This window comes from Metopolophium dirhodum, chromosome 7 (assembly GCF_019925205.1).
Source record: "Metopolophium dirhodum isolate CAU chromosome 7, ASM1992520v1, whole genome shotgun sequence".
In the NCBI taxonomy this organism is placed as follows: Eukaryota; Metazoa; Arthropoda; class Insecta; order Hemiptera; family Aphididae; genus Metopolophium; species Metopolophium dirhodum.
The window spans coordinates 35,275,678-35,302,675 of NC_083566.1; the positions used below are offsets into that span (position 1 = coordinate 35,275,678).

The 26,998-nt window shown below is 30.6% G+C and overlaps 1 protein-coding gene across 2 annotated transcripts in view; it reads left to right on the forward strand.

The window, feature by feature from the left end:
• The first annotated feature begins 10,454 nt into the window (after nucleotides 1-10,454).
• LOC132948461 (cell adhesion molecule Dscam2) overlaps nucleotides 10,455-26,998 on the forward strand; it is a 78,219-nt gene continuing 61,675 nt past the window's right edge. Inside the window, exon 1 of one of the 2 annotated variants that reach the window (XM_061018916.1) lies at nucleotides 10,455-10,687. The gene's annotated coding sequence lies outside the window, so the exon portion shown is untranslated. The remainder of the gene's footprint in view (nucleotides 10,688-26,998) is intronic. The other variant, XM_061018913.1, reaches the window with a different exon arrangement.

Below are 26,998 nucleotides of genomic sequence, written 5' to 3' on the forward strand. Positions count from 1 at the left end.
TTTCTTCTTAAAATCTAGAATCTAGATGTCATTATGTCAATTAGTTTAACAACAGTTTTATCACTAAGAGACTCATAAAATCTTACGTACCTACCTACCATACGCGCAAATAGGGGAAAATTTGGGGGCCAAGCCTCCACCATCAATTTTAACAGTTCCAAAATATTTTCTACATTTTTTAAGCTCATTCAATATTAATATATTATAATAGTAGGTCTTTAGGCTTCAACTTGTTAATCTGTTAACAGCATTATAATATATTTGATGGGATAAAAAGTTAAAAACTTCAAGCGAAAATAAATTCGCTATAAATATATGCGCTTGTGTAATGTGTAAATATGATAGGTAGGTATATATTATATATATATAATACATTAATTATTAATACTTTATATAGGTGTTATATTATGGATATTATGTAATGTGTGTGGTTCAATGGGTAGGTAATTGAACATAGTATTTGTTATACAAATCGAATGGTTGTCTATACCTAGGTACTTGTCTGAAGTTGAATCAATGAACCGACCAAAAACTTATTTTATAAAATACATCGAAATGGGTGGTTGGTATTTTATAATCTTATGGACATTAATTTCGATTAACATTCAAACCGTTATAAAGTGTTCATAAATTGAATGCCAGATTGGTCCTCCAAACTCACTGAGAATCAACACTTTTAACAGGTGATTTGTAAACGACTGTACTTGGATAGTTGGTTAGGTATTTATTGTACTGCAAGTAGGTACCTACACTATAATGGTTCATAAATTTGGATAGGAAACTTACCATGAAATAAATTTGCTACTATCTTGCTACTTGGTATTATGCACAAGGAGGTCTTGAATTTTGAATCCTTAGCTACGTAAATATTTGTGTAGACAGTGCAGTACCATGGCGTTCTAACTTCTCCTATACCTACCTAAACGTATGTTACGGTACCGTACTACTGTTTGTGCGTAAACATCTTGTAATATTATACGCTTACGTTGGTATACAAAAACAAGCTGACAATACTTTAGGAGAGAGGCACTTACACTTTACAGTAAACTTTACTGCAGTTATCCTCTCAGCCGGTCCGTTAACCCTTCACCGTTGCATACTATAGTCTATAATATAGGAATACAAGATGGTAATATATAATACGTAGCTGTATATTATTCCACGATGTTTATTGTTATCTATATACCTACCTTTGGAAAATCCTTACTATAAATTCACTTATTTTTCATTGTATTTTTCTATACTCAATCTAACTTAAATTTACGAATATACAAAATAAAGCAAATTTTCGTGTTATAACTAACCATATAAACGGCTTAAATAAAACGATAATTAAGTTTGAGTTGTCATATCGTTTATTAATATTGAAGACACTGATAAATGCTATTACTAAATTATATGCATAGGTACCTAAGTTATTTTGTGTAGTAGGTGTACACTGTACATAGGTCATAGAACTGCGTGTAAACACAATGCTACCCTATGGCTCTCCAATCATAAATTATTTGAGCTATTGTAATGGTAATAAGAAAATTGAAATGTTTTCCATTTATAATAAAACCATTAACCAATCCCACAAAACATAAGGCTCTGAAAACTACTCCAACTGTGAACCATTAAAAGTACGAGTCCATTTAACGGGTATACATTTAAATTTTATACTAGGTACACACCTATATCACATAATATATTATATACGATCTAGAGAAATTTTTTTTTCCGCAATAAAAATTATTATTATTATTGTTATTATACCAATATATTATACAACTAATACAACTAATATTATAACTTATAAGTTAAAAGTAATATAACCTGTACCGCTAATCATAAAATCCCATTGGCCACTAGATACCTTGTCTACACACTTCTTATTAAACTTATATATACCTACACTGGCTGGCCGTTGAAAAACGGTTCCTTTAGTGAGTGCACAATTAATATGAATCTTAACCTCCTCCCCGAACCGTCTTATAAATTAATAGTCAAGTAAGTATATAATATAATGTAGTCACTTCGTGAAACCGATCTTTTCATGAAAAGTTAACCATTTCATAAAATTAAATACTAAAATATTTGATGTCGCATTAAATCGTCACACTAATAATTATTCGACATCGTGTAATATTTTTTTCACAACATGGTCGTTCATTTTGTTTACTTACTTTGTACTGATAAAAAAATTACTGCACACATAAATTTCGATTATTATAAAATAATACTTTTAATTAGGTAGTTATAGGTAATATTTATCACTTATAATTTATAAACAATATCTAATTATTATTGTCTTGATGTATTTATCGAGTACCTATTATATACCTACTTATTTTATGGTATGATTATACCAATCAAGATTTTATTGACACAAGTTATTTACATAGTAATATTTATAGCTATTTAATTCATATTACATCTATAAAGTAAAAAAGGTGGACAAGTGGGCACCGCTCTTCACACTGTTGTACAGACGTACAGTAGTTGTGGAGTATGTCATTGTAATATTTTGTAATGCATGTGTTATATCTTATATATAGGTACTTTAGTACTTATATTTGAATTCAATTTTAATAGCAATTGCATACGAAAAATGATTCTGAGGGGAGGCGTTGTGTCATCCTAGCACACTTGTATAAATAATCAAATTTAATAAAATATTTCATGGCTATAAATAGCGTAACTTTCCAGTAAACTTTTTTTGATTGTTAAATGTATAGAAGAATTTGTAGGGAACCTTCTAATGTTAGCTATGAGTAAAAAAACTTTTATGAATCTGTAACTGAAAAATAGTTTGAAATTTTTCGATGCATATAACTTTAAATGCATACCTATACAAAAAAAAATCATGCCTATGTATCTTTTATATTTTTGAACTTACATTAATGAAACTTATAAGGAACTTTGTATTGAATTTCCAAGCTTTTTTACACAGTGAAAAAGTTTATATCAATAATAATTTTAAAAAAATTTACAAATGTCTAACAATTTCTCGAGGCTATAAGTTTATAACTAGCTCAAAAAGATTCAAAATATTTTTAAATTGTAACCATTCATTGAAAATGCTAATATAAATATTTGGTGAACATTTCATAAGTCTAAATAATTAATTTTTTGGTTACGCCAAAAAAAAAATCGAATTATTCAAAAATTTGTTTTTTATAAAAATTAACATTTTTTCTTGACGCTTTCTAAAATTATTTGAAATTTTCTATTTTGACCTCCCGAAAGTACCAACTAGATTCACTTTTCTATCAGAAAAGATGCTGATATCAAAAATCGGAACATTTTTACTATCCAAAATGTTGCTGACATGCAGAAAAAAGATACACACATCATTGAAAAATTAATACATTGTTTTACTCCGCTCAGAATCTAAAATGTACAAAATTCGAATAATTTCTGAAGGCTATACATTTTTCAAAAATAGTCAAAATTGAAAATATTCCGAAAATGCTACCCCATATAATATGATGTATGCCAGTACAAATATTTTGGTAAACATTTCAAGTGTGCGGTTATTATAATTAATAGTTTTTGAGTTCCACCAAAAAAATAAAATACATTTTTCTAAATTTTTGTTTGCTTAAAAATTACCTTTTATTATGGCTTTCCTGACTAGTATTATTAGTTACAATACATTCATTAGCTACACTTAGAGTCTAAAAATAGTTTTAATATTTAAAAAAAGAAAAAAATAAGTTTATATAAGTACTAGAGACCTGCAAGGGCCGGCCCGACCCGGCCCTCAAAAACCCCGGCTCCTAGTGACATTGGACCAGGCCGGACTTTTGAAATAAGATAAAGGGTTGGACCGGGCTTTTTAAGTCTTGGAATTTTATTCCAGACCGGGCCTGGGCTTTTTTTTTGTACAATTTTTCGGGCCGGGCCGGGCTGGACTTCGAATAATAAATCAAGGGTTGGACCGGGCTATTTAAGGACTTTTCTTCGACAGTAAATAATTATAATTTAAAATGATAAATAATAATGATAAAACCGTCTTTGGTACAGATGATAGATACATATAGAGTATACCACGGTTTAAGATATACGGGCCGGACTTGAGGATAAAATTGATGGACCGGACCGGGTTTTTTACGAGCTTAGCATTATTTTCGGACCGGGCCAGAGCTTTTTCTCACAATATTTTTTGGACCGGGCCTGAGGATAAAACTGATGGACCGGACTGGGCCGAAAATTTACTGCCCTTTCAGGTCTATAATAAGTACACAATAATTTGTTGTAGGTAATTTTTTTTATTTGATTATGAACAATTAAAATGTGTTGTGAAAACCGCTGTTAAAATTTTATGCTACCTTTATAACAAGCATATTTTTTAGTTTTACAAGTATAACCTACTACTTAGGAATCTCTGACCTTTCAGATTTCAGATACAACTTGGACAGTTTCACGCAATGTTAATTATTATCTGGTCGAATGTATAAGTTTCTACATGAGACCTAGGAGGTAAAAGAAATATGTTTGTTAGTTCCTACACGGTAGAAAAATTGAGATATGTAAGTTCTTACACTGTAAAAAAAGGTACTTATGTACCTATGTTAGTTCCTACCTAGCGGAAAAGGTGGTATGTATATGAACATACTTCCTGTATGTAAGTTCCCCCAAGGCCGAATAATATATTATTATAAGTTATTAAACTTATGATACTGCAGTCTTAAAAAAATTAAAAATCATAAAAGGTAGGTTGTAGGAAAATATAATTTTCATATACTTTATTATACTATGAGTTATCAAATTAATGATACCTACTATCTTAAAAAAATAAAAATATAATATAGGTAGGTAGGTACATTATATACATTTTATAATTCAATCGATTTCGTACTATTATATTCCAATAACAACAAATAAATTATCCGTGCAACTGTGTAAGATTAGGTAGTGTACGATTGGTATGTAAGAAGTAAGAACTAACGTAATTGTTTTGTCGCGTAGGAACTTACATATACCTGTAATATTTTTTTGGTGGATTTTTCTTGACCTACATAATATCCTAATACTTAATGTTCTTGATGTATATTTTCTTATTTGTTTTACACAAATCACAAACATCATTTGTGGATTCGATTTTACACATTTTGAAATATTTAATTAGATTTCCTTGTTCTAAATTTTTTTTTCATATTGTTTCTAAATTTATTTAAATTCTCTTTAGCTGTTAATTTTTCTAAAGCTTCTGTTGGTAAATAAGATATTGTTAATTCAATTTTAGAATCACAACCAAATAATGCTTTATAAATTTACCCATCGTTATTATTAGGTGAAGAATTTTTCGGGAAATAGATAAACTTCCATCACATGGACAAATTTTTGAATTTATTGTCTTTCATCCATACAGCACGAAGCGTATTTTAGACATCCTGGTTGCTATAGGAGCGATGCGCCAGCCAATGCTTCATTGATTCTGAAAATGTCTTGGTCTTCCATGTACAATAATGGATTCAGTCCAAAGTTCCTTGATTTCATTTTACTATGGAATTTACAAATTCTCTGCCATTGTCACTGTGATTGGTGAATTAAAAGTTAGAAATGCTACTTCAACTGCTCGTTTACATTCAAGAGGTAATAAAGATATAAGTACATTTTGTATGATGATCCTAGTAGTTCAAAATCCATTTATATTTTCCACCAGGAAATTACATGAATTCCTGAAATCAACCAAGGCAACTTGACCTCTCTCGTTGAAGACATCTTTGCTAACAATTGGTTTGATTACCAATTTACGATTCACACCTTTATTAATATTACAAGTTGTACCTATACAGGATGATTCATTAAGCGTAAAACACTCATTAACTCAAAAAGTATTAATGTTTTTGAAAACATTTTTTTTTCACATTTTCAAGTTGTTAAAAAACAACGTTTTTGCTAAAAAATCAATTTTTTTAATATTTTTTATTCTTATATTTATTTAAATTTTTACTTTTTTTATTCTTATATTTATTTAAATTTTTACTTTTTTGAATGACAACGTAGAGTTTTAATTTCATTTTCCAAAGCAGAATATTTAAGTATTTTCATACATAAAAATCGAATTTAGGACGAGTAGTTTATGAGTTTTATGTATTTTAAGTTTAGACAAGCGGAGTAGTGGACAAACATTTTGAGGGGTAACCCCTACCACTCCACTCCGCCCATCTAAACTTTAAATACTTATAACTCATTAACTACTCGCCATAAATTCCATTTTTATGTATCAAAATACTTAGAAAAATATTCTGCTGTGGAAAATGAAATTAAAACTCTGTTATTATTCAAAAAAATAAAAAACTTACAAATATAGGTAAGGATAAAAAATATTAAAAAATATAATTTTTTAATAAAAACATTGTTTTTAACAACTTGAAACTATGTAAAAAAATATTTTCATAAAAATTAATACTTTTTGAGATAATGAGTGTTTTACGCTCAATGAATCACCCTGCGTATATAACTAGAAAAGTTTCAATAGCAGCACCGAACGCATTTTCCCCATATCCGGCACACCCCCATATCTAGTACGTTTATGGTAATCACTTAGTCTTTCATACAAGTATTAGTATGCCTCGCAATATACCTAAAAACTAATATACCTAATCAACAATAATATATTATTATGTTATCTTAAATTTATTTTAGAGTACCTAATTTATATATTTTTTATATTTTGTTTTTTTAATGGAATTAAATACTTTTTCTCGGCCTCTGTTATTTGTTAATACCTACATCATATTTTTATAGAACATAGTAATCGTGTCTTTTCTTATCGCACCTGTTAAAAATGTATTATGAATTTATTAAATTTAAATATAAATAACAATATGTCATGTGTATAATATGGACATATAATATGGTGGCCTGTGGGTAAATATCCAGGTGGAACTTTGAGTCATCACATTTTCGATGTTAGGTATCTATTAATAGTTAATTAGTACCTAGGTAATTATATTAACTAAAAATATTTTGAATGTATGTACTAGCTATATTATGTATAGGTAATAGATGAAACTCGCACCATAAAAATTAAAAAAAAAAATCCATCATTAGCGCTCTTTGTATATTATGTAAATAATATATATTTGGAGCTTAGATTTCAAGAATAATTGGAATAATTGTAATTATTATGTTAACGTAAATTTTAAAAATAAAATTCGTACAATTAAGTTATTTGAACTTAACAACTACGAGAAATAACTAAAGGACACCTGTAGAATTTACCCGAAACCGGAAACAGTTTACTATAAAACTTTAGGGACTGTATAGAAACCTACTAGTTTTGAGAACAGAACACCCCCTTGTAAGAAAGGCGAATAACTTTATTCTTGAGTAAAGCGATAGCGATGGATCAAAGAGTTAAAACAAGCACTAATAAAATTGAAACTAATGTGACTGATTTGGGCCAACAATTCATGTCAGAATGTATTTACAACCACCAAATTAAATTTGAGAAAACTTAAGAAGTAATTCGAAAAACGTTAAACGTCGAAAAAATGGTACAGAATATCAGTGCAAAATATCTAACTTGATTTCGAATAGTTCCAAAATTTTGAGTTGGGGTTGCGTTATGGCTTTATACGATCTCCACTAAAGATTCCATGTAGTTCATTAAGGTCTGTAGTAGGTACAAACGATAAAATTCAAGCACAAACCAGCAAAAACAAAATGATTTGGCTTAAATCCAAAATTCAGTGTAGTGGGGGGGGGGGGGGGGGTGCTAGGGAAATATAACTACTTAGTAGGTAGGTACTTTTGTGTTTAATTTATCGTCAGTTATTTCTATAAAGATTGATTAGATTTTTTCAGCCGTTATGGGGGCTCTGGGTGCTCTGACAGGTTTATCTATATAAAATATTTTCTCATTTTTCTATAAAACTCACTTTTTGAATCAGCCATATTTTATAAAATATGTACTAACTACTAGGTTTATACTATGTATAGTTTGTAATCGTATATATACAGATAGTCACAATCCACAGATATACAGAAAGTGAAATGTTTCAATATAGAATAGAATATGTGATCCACATTCCAAACTGCCAACTGGAACTATACACTTGAAATGTATCATCAACATGATACCTACGGCATTTATCACAATTCACAACCAATAGAATATAATATAGTATCTACAATTATACACGTTTCAAATAGTTAGGTAATTGTACATAGAATCAGTGGCGTATTTACGGCGGGTGGAGGGGATAGATCCCCCTTGACCTTTTTTTTTGTAAGGTTCAGTTTTCTCATTTTCTGTATTTCTCAATATAATATTACTTTTAAGTATATCTGTTTTATAAATGTTCTAGCCGTGGTAATTGTACCACTCTGACTTACTTACTAATTGTCACTAATATTAGTATAACGACATCGTTCGCGGCATATACGACATCGGACAACAAAAATATTATATGCCTCTATGGTAATATGGTGTACTGTATTTTTACTTTTCTGCGAATTATTTTTCATGCATGACTGTGTATGAGTGTTTATAACAAACCCGATGTACCTGTCGGTAAATAAAACAAAATTACCACGAAGACCGTGGATTTACCACAGGGTTATTTTTAGTGAATGAAGACGTTGTTATAAGTGACTGAAAAAAAATTGTATTCACCTTTGGGTTAGATGTATATGTGATAAAGAGTTTTATCCAAACATTCATGAACTCTCCAAAATATTTTATACTTTGTCTGCAGTATCAACTGCTACACCTGAACGATGTTTTTCAAGTTTGAAGAGGATTAAGTCTTACCTAATAAATAGTATGACAGAAGTAAATATTTTATCAATTTTCCAATGCAAATATGTAATATCGAAATATAATAAATTATAAATTTTTATTTTGGTTTTTTTAAGTTTTTATTCGATTTGTTACAAAAAAGAGAACAATAAGAACAATCGATGGTAAATATAGGTTAAAATAAAAATAAAAAGGCTGATTAAACAGACTGTAGAGGCCTCCCAGCGGAAGTACTACGACATGAGTAAATTATAAATTAGTAATTATAATATACTTTGTTTATTAGAACAGACTTATTAATGTGTTGGCTTTATTGGCATGTCACCGGCCACGGGTCAATACAATAATCATGTCAGATGAGGTTATCGATGAACTGAGCATCAAAAAAAAATATAAAACTGGATTTTGTATTATAACTATTTTTTTTTTGTTTATCGTATTAAACACGGGATTCACGCTAGTATGAGTTTATAATAAATGGTAGTATAGAATTTGTGTTAATTCTTATTTCGCATTTATCCACACTATAACCTCAATAGATAACAAGTTAGGAGATTTTAAAAATGTGTATTATGTACGTATTTATGAGTGTATAATAATAATTTATTATATATTTCATCCCCTCCCCCCTAGAAAATTCAAAAATACACAACTGCATGGAATATAGATATTATTGTATAATTTGACGTGAACTTGTGGTCATAATCGAAGTTTATGTGAGCCGTGATAAATGTGTTATTTGAGTACACCAAGTGAACGACCACATTGTGAAACAAATTACACTATGTCAAATTAGTGTGACTATTTCATAAAATATTTTTGTATTTCACAAAGTGTGACAAAACTTAAAGCCGTTTCCATTTCATGAAAATATCGATTTCACAAATAGTGTCTACGACATATTTCATGTACAATGTAGGTAGATAATATTATTATACTTGACCGAAATAAGAATATTAATTATTATAACATCGATATTCTTTTTTTTTTTATAATTACTGCTAAAATTTGGTTTTCGAAGTAAACCCTCGCTTCTCCTCCCACCCTTTCATCAATCGTGCCCGACACCATATTTATTATTTTCAGAATATTATGATATTTTGCCGTACACACGCGCGATTCCCGCTGTCCGAACGCCTCCTCGAAATCATGGTAGTCGGCCACGGTGTGCGCGCGCGCGCAGCAAGTGATCGTTGACAATCGTTATGGAGGATAAATGCGCGTGGCGGCGGCTGGCGGCTTATACGCGCGGGAAGGGCCCTTGCGTCGGCTGCGAGTGTACGTTCGGTGTAAGGCGCGGGCGGTGTAGGCGGACGCGGAGTGGGTCGGAACAGGATGCGAGCGGATCTCCGCGGTGACGACGATGACGACGACTACACGGGTGCGTGCGTGTGCGAACTCGTCAAGTACCCATTCATGCGGAGTGTTACGGTCGGCCGGGGAGACGTCGTCGTTCGGCGGTCGGACAGCATCGATTCCCCGACGACTGTCTATATATCGCATTGTCATATTATACTGTACAGCGCTCACAATGTTGCATACATGATACACAATAATACTGTTATAGTGACGTGACAGCGGTCGGGCCGACGGGGAACGGTCGCGCGCGATGTCGGGCGCGCGCCGTTTGTGTCGTCGCCGCAGCAGCCGGACCGGCGCTTGGGGGCGACTGGCAAACGAGACCGAACGAACGTGGTCGTTGTCGAGTCGACGCCGGTGGCCGCGGCACTAGTAGTAGTCGCGCTCGTAATCGTCGTCGTCGTCGTCGTCGTCGTCGTCGTACGGTCGTACTGTCGTTGTACCGTAGTACCGGCGGTAGTGGCGGCCGTTTCGGTTGTGCTGCTGGTCGTGGTAGTGGCGGTGGTGGTTTGTTGTCGTTGCTGCAGTTCTCTCGTCATCGTCGTCGTGGCGATAATCTGCGCCGACCGCAGCAGCCGACTTTGCGCGCAGGTAAGTCGGACTTTTTGTGCGTCTCTACAATCCGTTTTTTCTCCATCCCCAAAGCACTCGTTCACGCTCGCCGCTCCATCGACGGCGTCCCGGTGCCGGACCGGTACAATAACATTATAACATAGTTACTGGCCGTGTCGATGTGTTGTTATTAATCATTTTGCCCGGGGTGGCCACGGCCACCAGTGGGCAAATTTAAATTTAAAAAAAATTGCGATCGCTACTCTAACGGTAATTTTTTCCCTTAAATTAGATATTTAAAAAGCTTATTTAAATAACAACTTTTAAAATTATAATTATATTTGTAACGCGTGTTGTGCTTGCAGTACATACAATACACATTATACAATGATAATACTAAAAAAAAATTCCTATAATTATTGAAGTTCTCGCATTTGTAACTTTATTTTATGTCATATATTTTATAGACAGTTCACAATATTGACATATTATATAACTATCCTTTCTGGTGGGTTTTCAAAAGTTTTGACGCTTGAAAATTCATAAAAGTTTTAAAATTAAAAAATATAGTAAGGATTCGGTTTTAAAGTAGGTAATTAAGAGAACGCTACACTCGCAATTGTTGTCTCCGTCTTACAAACGTAGGTAGCAAACATATAAATTAGTAAATTTGCGTTGAGAAGAATCCATTTTGTCTTGTTAGTTCAATAATAGAATGATTTGAGAGCTATTATCAAATTTAAAGGTCAGAATATTATCTAGGGTATTAATGTTAATATTAAACCGGCTTTTATTGATATTTTAATTTTAAAGCGGGTTAACTAAGTTTGATGTTAAAATTTTAAAACGCGGAGCTGACGTAAACCAACTTCTAACAGCAGAAAAACGCGCGCGCAAATCATTGTGTAGTACACTAATACCTACACCAATAACTATATAATTAATTAGTTATTTATAGAATACAATTGGTTTAGCTGTTAAATATACATATTTGATATTATTATATGTTTAAATTTGACATAATATACTAAAATCATACAAATTGTAGTGCGTCATATTATATAGTGTATTGTTGGTTGATTATAGTTTTCGGTTAAGTTACTGTATCAGTGCAGCAGTTATGAGGGTGGATTCAGGGTCTTATCGTTGTCTTTGATTACTTGTAATCATATCTCAAATTTAAAATAATTTAACATTAGTATATATAGATGCAAAACCAAAATAATTGAACTGGCTATACCTATATATGATGCGCTTTACCTATTTATATATATCATATAGTTTATCCTGCATGAATGATACAACTTCATTACGTCCGTTAATTTATTGAAACTCTAAAAAAAAAAAAAATAAAATGTCGGCTATTACCTACTAACGCGTTGAAGTTAAAATAAAATATGCATACGGTGTGCACCATGTACCGCGCATTATTATAGCATAATAAATTACAATGCTCAATACTGCAGAAACGAAAAAAACCGTAGGCTCCTCTATACGCGGTCACGTACATATAATAATATCGTGAACGATTTAAAACGGATTGCATTGAAATTTACGTTTATATACCTACCCACATTTGTGATCAACAAACAATGTTCTTGTTACACCGCAGCGCGTGTTTCGTCGCCGTGCAGGGTACACTGTGCACAGATAGGTATACAGTACCCATCATAGTGTATCTTTTTTTTCGCGTTAGAATTCGATTGATTTGCCGAGCGGAGATTTATATATTTATGTTAATGTTGTTGTTACGCATGTTTGGCCGTAGATGAATGATAATATTATGTGCATCGCGTGATAGCATCCACGACTTGTCGTAAAAGCCATGATAGCACGTCCCCTGCAGTTGTCATCGTGGTACGAAGTCGGCGGCCGTACTCATAAACCGTAGACCAGTTGCTTGCGTCACCTCACGCGATAAAGTGCTCTGGTGTACTGCCATCGCCCATTGAACGCATCAGCCGTTCTCAAATATATACGCTTGCGCCATCATGCGCCTATGAGCGATCAGTTTTGTGCCGTCATCTCCACATAATTATCATCTGGATGTTTGATTGATGCACCCGTCCGCCGATTCATCCAGCAACTCCGCCAGGTTATCTCTCCCATACCTGGTTACGCGAGTCGGCTATACGTCTGAATTACATTTTTGTTTTGTTTATTGTCAACATTAGTTGTCATATATTGTTATTATTACCACATTACTGTTACCATAATATTATACTACTAACACTAAAATATATAAGCGTTCTGTTTATCCTCGTTAAAGTGTTAGTATGAATTGAAAATATCAACTATTATTACCGCATACACGAGTGTCAGAATTTATTTTATGTATTTTTACTTCTCAGTCCTATCATAAGGTTCATCACACCATTATTATATATACGTAACGTGGCCAAAAACCTCTTTAATTTTATTGAGATTTGGTACGTAACACTTGGTCCTTCGAACCGGATGGTGATCCTTGTGAGGGTATAATTACCTACTTGTGATTTACTTAAGTTGTACTTTTTATGCAAAAACCATGAGAAGTTGGGTGTTTTTTTTTTTTTTGTTAATATTTCACTTACTCTGTATACTCCCATAATTCTTCCGCATCTTTTGGCCATAATATTTCGGTCTAAATGATAATATCGGCTTTGCGTTAAAATCAGGTGCAAAGTACAATCTTGCACCGATTCCTGAACGTAATGATTTTATCATTACGAGCCATAAAATAATTGGGCAAAATTCAGATTTAATTGCTTGTCTCGATAAAAAGACCGTTGCGTGTCGTCGTCGCCGCCGCCGCCGCCGCCGTCACAGTGCGAATATTTGGACTTTGGACTAACCATCGTTAACTTTTCGGTCATTACGCATGTGTGCAACTTTAATCGTCCATAATCGCTACCGGTCTTCATCTAATTAGTCGCGTATTTGTAACAAGTGTTATCGACGTCAACTACGGCAATCAATAATAATATAAGGTTCAGGTAACGGTCATTATTACTGATAACCTAACCTGTATAAAACAAAGCTCAACGCTAAAATATAAGAATGCGAACTACGCGTACAGTTCAGCATTATCGGTATATTAATGGCGTCAGACGTGCTCGTACAGTAGTGTATATTATGCGGTGTGTTGTGCGTGCACGTATAGCTCGTGCACAGTATATAATATTAATAAAATAATTTGGCCCGCGACGTTGTAATTTTTTTTCCGCGCCTTCCCTCCCCGCGGCGGACTCGCCCCCGCGCAATGCCGGAAAGCGACGACGGCAGAATTAACGAAAACGATCGCGTTTCTCGGAAGTGATTTGAATACCGCGGAATTCCTCATTTTTCCACCATTCTTTTTTTTTTCCACCGATTTTTTTATACCGCAAACGCGACGATGATACAATATACTACCGGTTCACAATAACGGGTAGGTATATACAATATAATATACGCTTTCGGTGTAAATGAATTTCGAATATTTCGTACGGTCAGCTGGTGTATTATACGTATAATTATTATTACACATAACACCTAAATGTGACATGTACGCACATGTAGGTACATCATGTCTACGGTACCTAATATAGCTTACATAATGGCGGCGCCAATAAGTGCTCCGTCCGATATCCATGTACCGACATTGTCGTGTACGAGAGATTTATCTTTATTTGTGTGTTTTCCCCTGCCCTATACTCACAGCACCACCGCGATAACATTAAAATCTCTCGAGCCTTTACCATCGTCTTGTAACGTCTATAGGCCTAGTATTTTTTCGCATTCGATGTTATTGCGTCATACGACTAAATTTAACCCATTCAAGACTTCGACAGTTATAATATATATATATACCTACACATAGTATTTACATTATAAAACCGTGTACAATAAAATATTATTTTTACATTTTTTTCCTGGCCATGATTTAAAAATAGGTAGGTTCTCCATTTTTCATATTAATAATGATATAGGTATGCCTAGTGGATTTAAATAAATATTTTTAAAAGTTAATTCATTTTATGCAAGTTGACTTCTAGAGTTCTGGGCAATAATATTAATTATGAAGTAGGTACATCTTGGTGTGGCCAATTGCTAGTGTTTTTATTTTAATTTACATTTTGAATACAAGTAGGTTTTTTTTAAAATACAAATTATCTCGTTTTGTAATGTCTGATATACATCCCGTCGGATTTATGTTACTAAATTATTTATAAAAAGTAAATTCTATTTGTGTAACCATATTTTATTTTATTTTTGTTTTTTTATTTTTTTTATTAATTAACCCGCGACAACTTAGGCCATTGGGGGTGGTTTTTAACTGTGGCGGAGGGTACTGTAGGTTTAAACACGTGTGTTTGTTAGTTTGGCAGATTTTTTAGTGGGCACATGTAGCCCGTAGGTATCTTCCTGGGGGATGGCGGCACTTCTCTACGGACACCGTGACTTGCCCGTAGAAAAATGCTGCCCGCCATCCGCGGCTGAGGTTTTGAACCGACGTCGGTGCGCGTCGCAACCGACGCCTTGGTCCGCTCGGCCACTTCGTCCCCCAATATATTATTATTTAATACACAATTTATTAGTTAAGTGTTTTTCAAAATCAGAGATAGAAAGTAATTAGTACGTGCAGACATCAAATCTTTAGAAGTTCAAGAAACACGCAAGAGTAAGCCTGTGTATTAGTCTAGATAAATAAACCCAAGTTAGATAAAGAAAAGCATAGAACTAATAAATTGTTTATGACTCTCGAAAATTTTAAATCTCGTTTATAAAAAATACGCAATTCATTTAAATTCTCATCTAATTGGTAAAACAGTTAAAACTCTACTTGTACCGGTATTTTTTAATTTTAATAGATTACCCAAACATTTAGTTAGAATACATTTAAACATATTTTAATCAACTGTACATAGGTAATTTAAACGTCTCAATTTTTGGTGGATGATTTCACAAGCAAATGAATGAGGAGCGACATTTTATGTTTGCCGTGGAAAATTTTATTGCAATCGGTTGTTATGATTTTTAACTTAAACGTGTTCTGAAAGTTTTTGAAAAGAAATATTACATTCCATAACATTTTACAAAAGTATAAGAAAAAAATAGTTTGATCAAATACTGTAGTTTTAGAGAAAATTTCAATTTAAGCGGGTGTAGATGGATGATAATAATAGTTAGTGTATCTCGACCGAAAAGTTTAGGCAAAATAGTTTTCAAAGTTCAACGTATCTGAGTGTTTTGATTTGATCAAATAAACCATGAGAAGTTATCTATTATACAAACAATGGTCAATGGCTGTATATTATATTCTGTATTGCTGCTTCATCAAATTGTTCTATGTATTGATACACAGTATATAGTTAGGTACATATTATATATTAGGGATATAATAAGAAACTTATGGTGGCCGGGTGTGGCGCGGTGGTTGTCCTCAGTCACAAAACGTGTTCTGAGTGCAAGCACCGGCCGGTGTCTTGATTTCTCAGATGGGTGACCACCCGGATCTAAGTGGAAAATCCTAGCCACATATATACGTGATTAAATCAACCGTACCCTCCCCAAAGTAAAAAAACCAACATAAAGTAACCTTTACCCTATGGCCCATGATACCGCGGGTTATATCTACTAATTATAGGTAGGACAGGTAGGTATTTTGTTTGTTGAAATCTGATTTCAAAAAATATGTAGAAATATGTATGATATTTTATTGAAATTTTGAATATATTAATTTAAAGATTGAACTACTTTTCACTGATTATTTAAATTAATTTTATCCTAAGAAGTTCACAATTTAATAGTGTTAAATGCAGGATATTTTGGAAAAAAGTTGAACAAATTAGTTATGATTGAATACATTTTTGATACTAAACAATTAATTGATTTTAAGAACGTTGGGTTTTCAAAAGTAGTTTAACGTCAAAGCTATGAGTAAAAAGTTAGAAGTCTGAAGTTTAGAAATAAATTACGACGCAAAACTTAAAAAGTAGGAATAGAACATTTTTTTTATAGAGAAATGTATTATTTATTCTTTGAGTAGCTAACCTATGAAAAAAATCAAATAAACTTGATTATGGACATCGTTACATTACTGAAATGTAAGATCCCATTCCCAAGAGATGAGAAAACGAGTCAATATAAAAATAAAAATGGGAAATTCTTGAACTTATAAATTTAAAACAATAAATTTTTATATATTAAGATTTTGAGATCTAAAATCAAACATTTATTTAGTTATTATTTATGAATGATTAGGTAATTATTTTTATTTAAAAAATCGGGTACTAATAATTATAATAAGTAATACTGCCACCAAGTTCTGGACGCACTATAATATTCTCTCGCATTGCTGATTCTGGCTTACACTTAAATTATATTATTTTTAATGAATATGAATTAGCATTTCAGCTTATTTATGAATTAAGCAAAAAGTTTTATTTAAAATGCTTGTTAAAAAAAATAAGACATTTATATTTTAAAGTTGACAAATATGTTGTAAAACATTATGTTTTTGTCTATTAATGTTAATGAAGTAAATATACTCGTATTACATTTTTTTTTATTTACGCTGAATAATAATCGTAAAAGTTAATTTTATTCCGAAAATTAAATCTTTAAGAATTCCAATTTAAATTTGATGAAGTTTAGTTTTGTGGTAATACTATCATGAAGTTTCTCACAAACAAATAATAATAATAATAATAATAATAATTTAAAATAAATATTTTTTAAGACAATGATGTTTACATGGCAAACGATTAAATATTTTATGTATAAAATAATTAAAAATTCAGTTATGTATAGAAGGTGTATAGGTATGTGGAATGTTATATGAGGTAATTATGTTAGAAGTGCCTTGTAATTTTATAATACAAATAAAGAAATTTTAATTTATAAACATAGGTGCCTATGTATACACTTATTTTTGAAAATCGTAAAAATCAAGATCAATATTATAAACTAGGTATTATAATATGAAAACTATTATATACAGTTATCAGGTAAAATATAATATTTACAGACATTTTATAAATGAAAAATAATAATTTTTAAGTGTTCATGAATAATATTGATGACTGATGGGTAAAGATTTTCAAAAATGATTTACTATAAACATATAATAAAACTATTTTTATACTTAATCCATATAGCTTAAATTATAGATTTATCAAAATAAATGCCAATAACATTATTAATGTAAATTAATAGCAAGGCAAAATAAAAACTCTTTATTAAAAAACCATTACATTAATCTCTTAACTATATTTACTGCGTTGCCTACAAAATATTATCGTCATATATTAATAGATGTGTCAGTAATGGGTCTATCATTATTTTTTAGAAATTAAATTGAGAATTGGCACTTACTATATGTATGTATTTTTGCACAATTTAATATTATTAATGCCATGGCATTTGAAAAAGTTTTCAAGTACGGATACATTTCAATATTTGTACCCAACAACTACTCATCCATCTGTAAATTACTACCATAAGCAATAGGTATATCCTTAAAAATTCTATAAATATGATTTTATTCATATCATTTATTATTTATACACACATTCACTCACCCCATCAAAAAACCCAGAGGCAACCGCTTCTCAAATATACTTCCTTCGCCGCGTCATTAGGTATAGTGTAGTGATGTAAAGGGGTGACATGAACTTTCCTCATTTTCAAAGTGAATGTGCAATTTTTTATAAGTATCTAGTTGGTTATTTATATAATATAGGTCTGGACCTTTTTATTCAACTTTTTGAAATATGAAATAGTAAATAACTGAAAATATTTTTAAAATAAATGTGCAGGTAGCCCCAATAGAAAAATTATTTATATTTTTTAACATGTCAAGAGAATCATCCGTACACCTTCGGATCCGTCTTCTTACTTATTTTCATCATGAGCAAGTACTTTCAACTATCTTTTATGTACCTATAAATATAAATAAATATAGTCTTTCGTGGATTTATAATATTAATTATTATACTTACGAAATGATACCAATTTTCATATTTATAAAAAAAATAAATTAAAAGTTTTATGAAACAAATAAGTACACAATTTAAATTGAAGTAATTTCACAAGTTTTATGATTTTTTAAATATGTAAACATTTAAAGTACATTATTAGAACTATCAATAGTTATTTTTAAAATAGGTAGGTTACCCATACTTGATATACTTTATGTTTTTATTTAAAACATTTTAACCATCATTATTAATTTAGTATATAATTTGTACGTTGTAAAAATATTAAGGATTTAGTTTTAAAATTGTGGATTTTTTTCCCAGATACTAACTATGGAAATATTTTTATTATTCTCGATTATTGTATATATATATATATATATATATTGATTCGTATTTTGAAACAAAAACAAAGGTTGCAGCACCACCATTGCCACCTCAGCCTTCCTGTACCCACTATTGTCTTACATTACCTTAGGTTTTTGAAAACTTAATTTTGTTAACTACCTATATGTTTTATATTATGTGCAAGATAATAAACTTCGATGAGGGGTCATCTCTATAAATTAAAGCAAGTACCTATATATCATTAAATTCAATGATTTAAATAAAAACAATTCATGTAGCCAGTAGTTTAGAAAAATAAGAGGCTTTAATAGTATCTACCTATATATATATATTTTTTTTTTATTTTTACAAGAAACTTACAAGCTATTCTTGACTAGAACAATAAGCAAATGTGAAAGAGTAATTACATGTGAACATTTTGAGGGAAGAAGCCGCCCATTAGTGACAGTAACCGCTATTATAAATTAATAATATAATATGATCGAAAGAATTTGGTATTTTTAAAATGTTATCACATTTATATTAAATAAACCATTGCGCAAGTTATTGAAATATATTTGAATATAATACCTAATTTATTTATTCAAGCGTGATCATTGTACAAAGCTGATATAAGTACGGTAATCTATGATTAAAACCTCTTATTTATACAATTTAAAATTACGACCCTCCCTGCAAGTACTTAGGATTCACAGTTATGAAAGTTTTTGCTACAATAAAAAAGAGAATTAAAAATGTATTGTTATAATATAAGTACCTAACTCTAAATAATAATAAAAATATATATACGGAGTGATTCACTAAGTATGCACCGCCCTTTTTTCAATAATGTAGTTATTCAAAATCTGATTTTTTAAATTTTGAAATATACTTAAAGATCATATTTTGAAATTCTTGAGATTTTTTGTACTACTTAAGAAGTGTTCTGTGGTGATACAAACTTCTGTTTTTCAAATGTGATCCCCCCTTTTCAACAATAAATTATTCGTTAACAATTCTAAAAATCAGAATTTGAATAGATTAATTATTAAAGGCGAGCATGCCTGGTGAATCACCCTGTATACATAATATTTATATAATATTTTTGCTAGTCATCTTTTTCTCTTTATGCCCTAATAGCGCGACTATATACCTACCCATAATTACAACAAAAGTCTTAAATAAAAACGTTATTATAAAATTATGAAATACAGTATAAAAAAATAAGGAAACAATAAGGCCAATAAGCTATAATTTTTTTTTTCAAGATTTGAGATTATTAATCACTAACTTTATAAAGTCAATTTTAATATCATAAAAAAACATTTAATATTTTCAATAACTATATATAATACTGCAGTTTTTAACTAAATAAAATAAATTGACTTTTCCAAAAACGAAGAGTTTTTTAATATAAATCCTCCGTCCATTGTACATACACTGTATAGGTATACTGTATAGTTTACCTATATTTTTATATACGGTGATTAACCAAATATATTCATTATTCACTCCCCTTTTATCCTTTAAATATGATTTTATTCAAATTCTGAATTTTGGAATAATTTTGAATTATCAAAGACCATATTTTCAAATACATAGGTTTTATATCTGTAATATACAAACAAAAAAATGTGATTTAATCGTAGAAAATACATTTTTTTTTTAATTTGCATAGGTACATAATATTTTATGTTGCACCTTTGCCACCTTTCATAATATAAAGGAAGCATTTGGAATCGTAGGTAATATTTTTATTATCTGTGCGCTTGATGTGTGAAAATTAATGTGAAATAGTGATCTATAATTTTCATGGCGTACCTTTTACCTCTTAAATTTGAATAATCTAAACTATATAAATAAATAATTATTTGTTAGTTGTAAATCAAAATGTTTTAGAAAAGTATTCTACCTATTTTAAGTTAAAACACTATTTGTATTTGCACTGTCAAATACGATTAAATATAATTTATTTGTCTGAACATTTATATTTATAAAATGTGGGTTTTCAATACATGAATTGACTAAGCAGATAATATTTCATTTGTATTTTGCATATATTTTTATGTTTACCAAGCTAATGGCGTGTACGAAAAATCTCTTCTCATTATCTACCTTAAAACATGTATTTAGTGCATTCCATTCTTTTCATGTGTATTCATTAAAAATTCCGTGTAAACCATTGTCGACCACTTTCAGAATACTTGGGAGTATTACTCCACGATGCCACTAAGGGTGGATAAAGGATCACTTTTGTTCGTTCCGTCGGTTTTTGTTATGCCGAAGAAGACTTTTATAGTTTTAAAAATTTAAAAATGGATCATAAATTTACACAAATTATTTTTATTTATTACGATTCCCGTGAATTCATTGATTGTACAATATTATTATTTATAGATAGACACTAATTTATAATTAAACTAAGATCATGTTAAATAATTTTTTTTTATTAAAGCATCATCAATATATGATGTACATTCTGTATGCTCCTTGAAATGTGCACTTATAATAACGTAATGAAATATTCCTGAGTGAATATGTGAGTGCCTAAATGTATAACATTTAAGGATTTTGTACCAAGTAATATTTTATTGATTTATGTATTTTATTATATTAACTTAGTAAAAGTTGAAGGACAGTTTAATAAGAAAGTATATAATGTAATAATAATTAATATGTATTGATTAATTTAATCTATTTAATAACATTAATTATTAGGATAAACTAAGGTAAACTGAGATTAACAATAATATAATATTTTGGATGAAATCATTCTATAACAAACTTTATTATGTAATATGAAACATCAAACATCTATAAAAAATAATACAATATAGGCATATAGCCATGTAAATACTAGATACTATAGATATAGTAGACAATAAACATTGATAAGTATATTTACATACTGAAATTGATTAATTGTATTTAAATTTTTTCAATAATTTTCTAATCTTTGAATAATAGTTAATAACATGTAAGTATTTTAAAATTCTTAAAAATTATTTTATAACTCCTATTATAATAGTATCAGATATTAATTTTTAAGTGTTAACTTAACTATAAAAAGTACTATTATAGTATGAAGGTTTATTTATTTATTTCATCCTACTTGATCTAATTGTTTCATGGTTGATAAAGCACACTTTCAAAGTTTAATTTGCCAACGTACAAATACATTTGGGTACACAATGTAAATACACATTTATATAATATATATATATTAGAGTTAGAAGAGATTTGGAGAGTAAACATTGGTCAAATATTAATGTATTTTAATCATATTGCATTTAGCTAGTATTAACAATCAGATGAGTGTGAAATTACTTTAGTATTTCTAGGATCTGCAGTTATAGTACTTCTTTAATAATAATAAAATTAACATTGAATAATTCAAAGAATATAACATTTAGCAACCTACTACCCAGGAAACAATTATTTAAGTACGATTATCATCGAAAATGTGTTACAATTTTAAAATCTAATACTGATGGCATAATAGTGGTGGATTTGAGATTCAATGGATATATCCTATATGACCATTGTCATCTAAAATATACGAACGGTATCGCACAGTGGCGGATACAAGGGGGGGGGGGTGTGGTGGCGAAGTGGCGTTCACCCCTCCCCGAAACTTGTCTTTTTAACGTTATTTTTTATTATAATATTTGGCTAAACAAAAAGATAATTTAATTTTTGAAAATTCGACTTCCCCTTGGGTGGCTTCTGGATCCGCTACTGGTATCGCGAAAAACTTATCCGCGAGCCGTGATGTGCAACATTTGTAGGTAACAAATTTTTACGAAATAGATCACTTTTTAATTTTTATACAACACTCTTATATTACACACATTTTCTGTAACCCGTCTAGAAATCAAAAAACACACTTTTACATAATATCTTCTAACCACAGGAAATAGGTACATATAAGATATAAATACTATTCGCGATTCGTTAGAAAACCGCTACATTGTATGTACAAATTAGTAACTGGTACATTTATTATATTATTATATTTCTATGGTTTGAAAGTTGTTTAAATATAATCGTTCATATAAATTATAATTATGTATGTTATATGTATGTCTATTGTGTGCGTTGATGACGGGACGTTGGTACTTGGTGCACGCATGCGTATTGCGTACGTCTCACTTATTGCGTACACGGAGATTTTCTTCTCAGTTCGTTATGGAGTTCAAACTTCGAACGAATTATAGTTGTATACTTGTGTGCACAGCGTAAAATGCTGGACACTGTTTTTCCTATGCATAGGTACTTTTGCCGCCTAGATACATCAGTCCACGCCCGTGACCTATACTCGAGGATGGCGTCGCAAGTCGAGCCCGAGTCGGGGGATATTTTCGGTTTTTTTTTCGTCCGAGCGCAGCGTGTGGTCACGGCGGATCACTTGTACAATCGTCATAGTTATGACATAGTTATGTATGCGTATAATTGTATTAATTTTATAATATTTATATTAATTGTATTAATCGCGGTACACAGACGTCCTCGTCGTTTTTCCACCCTAAGCCTGACCAAGCGTGAAGGGAAATTATGCGTGTAATAACGTGTGGCACGGAGTGAAAACGTCGTCACCAAAAATATTATACTGTACACCGCAGATGAGACGTATACGCATCTGCCCCGATGACGGATGACCGGTCGGCAGAGTTGTAGGAATTTCCATTATAACAATATTATTATCTCGGTATTGGCACGGAATGGCATTAGAATGCGGTATTGGTATAAGCGTATATTATAGCTGTTGCAGCGGTATATTGTTATAGTTTATGTAACCAATTATTAGCATATTACGACGGATAGATCACGACGCGTGACGCATCAGTGTAAACAAATATCATTTCAACGGTTGGACTGGTGACCGGTGGCGGATCCGGGGCTTAATTTTGGGAGGGGGGGGGGTGAAAATGCCCCCTTTGCCCACCCACTGGATCCGGCACTGCTAGTGACTGCGTATATAAACTATACTTTGTTATTACCAAGGTAATATTATTTTCTACTACTATAGGAGGTAGTAGTCCAATATATTAATGTATTAAAAACAATATGATTGACGTAAAAATCCACAAAAGCTACCTATAAAACGTATCTTACATAGGTATACCTATAAGATAAAAATACATTTTACTGCAATTTAGATGCCCTAGAACAAAATATATAGGTGATGGGGCCGCTTGGCGACCATCGACATTTCTCCATCAAAACGACTGTTAACCCGCGATGGTGATGGGTATCATTGATCATTGTAAAGTTATTTAATGTTTTTACGTAATATTAATTGTATGCAATTTGAACGTCGTCACTGATCAATATTGAAATAACGTTATAAACTAGTTTTGTTTTTTCGTAAGACCCGTGTAAGTGTAACTATAGTGTTTGTACACTTTAATGATATTATAAATTTACACCCACTGCAGTATATATTATACAGTCTAGAAAAAATACTCTAGGGGAATTGTAACTATTGTTGTTATACCTACGCACAACGTACATGAAAAGGGGGAAAAAATTGTTCAATTATCACATAAACAATTTTATTCGTTTCCGACATTTGTATGGCTGTATATAGGACTAAATGCTAAACATAGACGCGTACAATATGAAATAATGATCGCCGGATCAATGGCGTGTGGAGGTGCTCAACAGCTCAACGGGTTCGTGAACACAAAAGGGGTTGAAATGGACAATGCATTGTCATCAGTGTTCCATAATACCGAAGATTTGTCTCGACAATGCCATTGTGAGGTATTATTATTATTTATTTTTTTATTGTGTACGCTGAGCAATTTAGGTTCAATATTTTTTATGTGCTTAACACTTTGTTGAATGGCAGCCACGACTTCCCTAGGAACACGGAAACTTGCAAGTTTCGAATGCGAACAACAAACATAAGTGCATACAAAACAAAATGTAACATTCATATTAACGACCACAAACGGAATTATACTATTCAGTATAATTAACATAATCTTCAGATTATATATTATATATATATATGTTTATACAAGCAAAAAGGGTATATTATTTAGCCATTAACTATGGGATTATCAGTGAAATGTATATGAATTTGCATTTTTAATTAAAAAGCTTCAAAATATTCGTTTCATTATTTTTTTTTTTTCGTATTAAAAGATATAAACGAAATCAAATCCATAATAGGCACAATATTATACGTAATATATGGCATATCATTTTAATTTAGTTTTATAAGCCAGGTATACATTTTTTATGTATTTGAGATTAACATGATAAATAATATATGTATTATATACTAAGTGAAATTATATGTTATTTTTATCTACCGTATTTTTAATTTCAATTTTTCTTATTTAATAATTGCTATCAATAAGGAAGTTAATACAATTTAATTTATTTTGTCGATTGTTATTTTTAATCATATACCTACACATTTATATTCAGTACAGGTAGGTAATTCGTATAATATACTTGTACAATATATTTATGTAGTAGCCAGTAGGTATTAATAGAATAATAATTGTATAGTAAAATACCAAATATTTTACTACCTACAAAATATCCTGTCGTTTGTAATACATAAAAACCGGATTAAACCAGGAAATCCATTTATTTTGTGTATTTTACTCGAGCTTTCAGGACTAAAAGTCCAACAACTGTTGTACCTATACTAAAATGTAATTTTGAATTAATTTGCCTCTACAGGATGGTATTTAAAAACTCGGTGGATTAATTATATTTCAGGCGATACACAAAAATATTTTTGTCGGTTCTCTCGGGGCACTCATTATGTCCGCGAAAGGCAGGATTAAAAAAAAAAGGTGGATAAGTGGATGTCACTCTGCTGTACAGTAGGTTACAAGTGGGTCACTGTAATGGATGGTGTTAAATTTGAATTCAATGATATAATATCATTGTATAAGAAAAACGATTCTGAGCGAAAACGGCCAGTCAGCCTATGATATTACTAAGTAGTTGATGATATTATTGTGAGCAAAGTAGTTTATATAAAACACATAATATTTACATGGAACCTTGTTTTAAATTTTCATTCCTTAGCCATAAAAGTTAAACATTTTATACATTTTTAACTACGAAATAATTAATAAATTATAAATTTTATAAATGTTGTCAACATTTGAACTTTAAATGATTTAAAAAAAAAATTGTGCCTATGTATTTTTAATATTTTTCAACTGCTATTAGAACGATATATCAGGAGCATTATATTAAATTTTCACGCTTTTTTACCCAACAAAAAAAAATTTATTGATATTTATAGAAAAAAAAAAAATAAAAAATTGAAAACTGACAATGTCCGTAAACAGCTCAAAAAGAGTCAAAATATTTTGTAAATTTTATGGTGTATAGAAAATGCTAATATAAACATTCAGTGAAATTTTCAAGTATCTACAGTTATTCATTTTTTAATTACAATAAAATAAGAAAATTGTTACATAAGAAATCGAGTGAATATCAAATGTTAAAAAAATATAAATTTCAGACGCTCATAAAAATTTAATTTAAGTTTCTTGTAGACATTTTTTTTTTTGTTAAAGGTAGACAAACCTATGAGTAATCTTATATTACATTTTCAAATCTTAGATTTAAAAAGAAAAATTTTTATGAATTCTCAACTCAAAATAATTTGCTAATTTTCGTGATTTTTCCGTGTTTTGTCAAAATTTGAACTTTAAATGCTTATAAATAAAACTGTGACTAAGGATTTTTAATTTTTTTCATCTGCCTTTGAAACAATAATTTAGGAGCCATTTATTCAATTTTCAAGCTTTTTTACTCAACAGATAAAATTTTATTGATATTTATAGAAAAAAAAAACTAAACAAATTGAAAACTGACAATGTCCGTAAACAGCTCAAAAAGAGTCAAAATATTTTCAAAATTTTATGATGTATAGAAAATGCTATTATAAACATTTTGTCAAAATTTCATGTTCCTACGGTCATTTGTTGTAGAGTTACACCAAAAACCAAAATCGATTTTCTCGAAAACAGATTTTGTGTAAAAATTCCCGTTTTTCCTTAATTTTTCTTTTGTTTTTCACGTCGCGTTTGAAAATTACTGG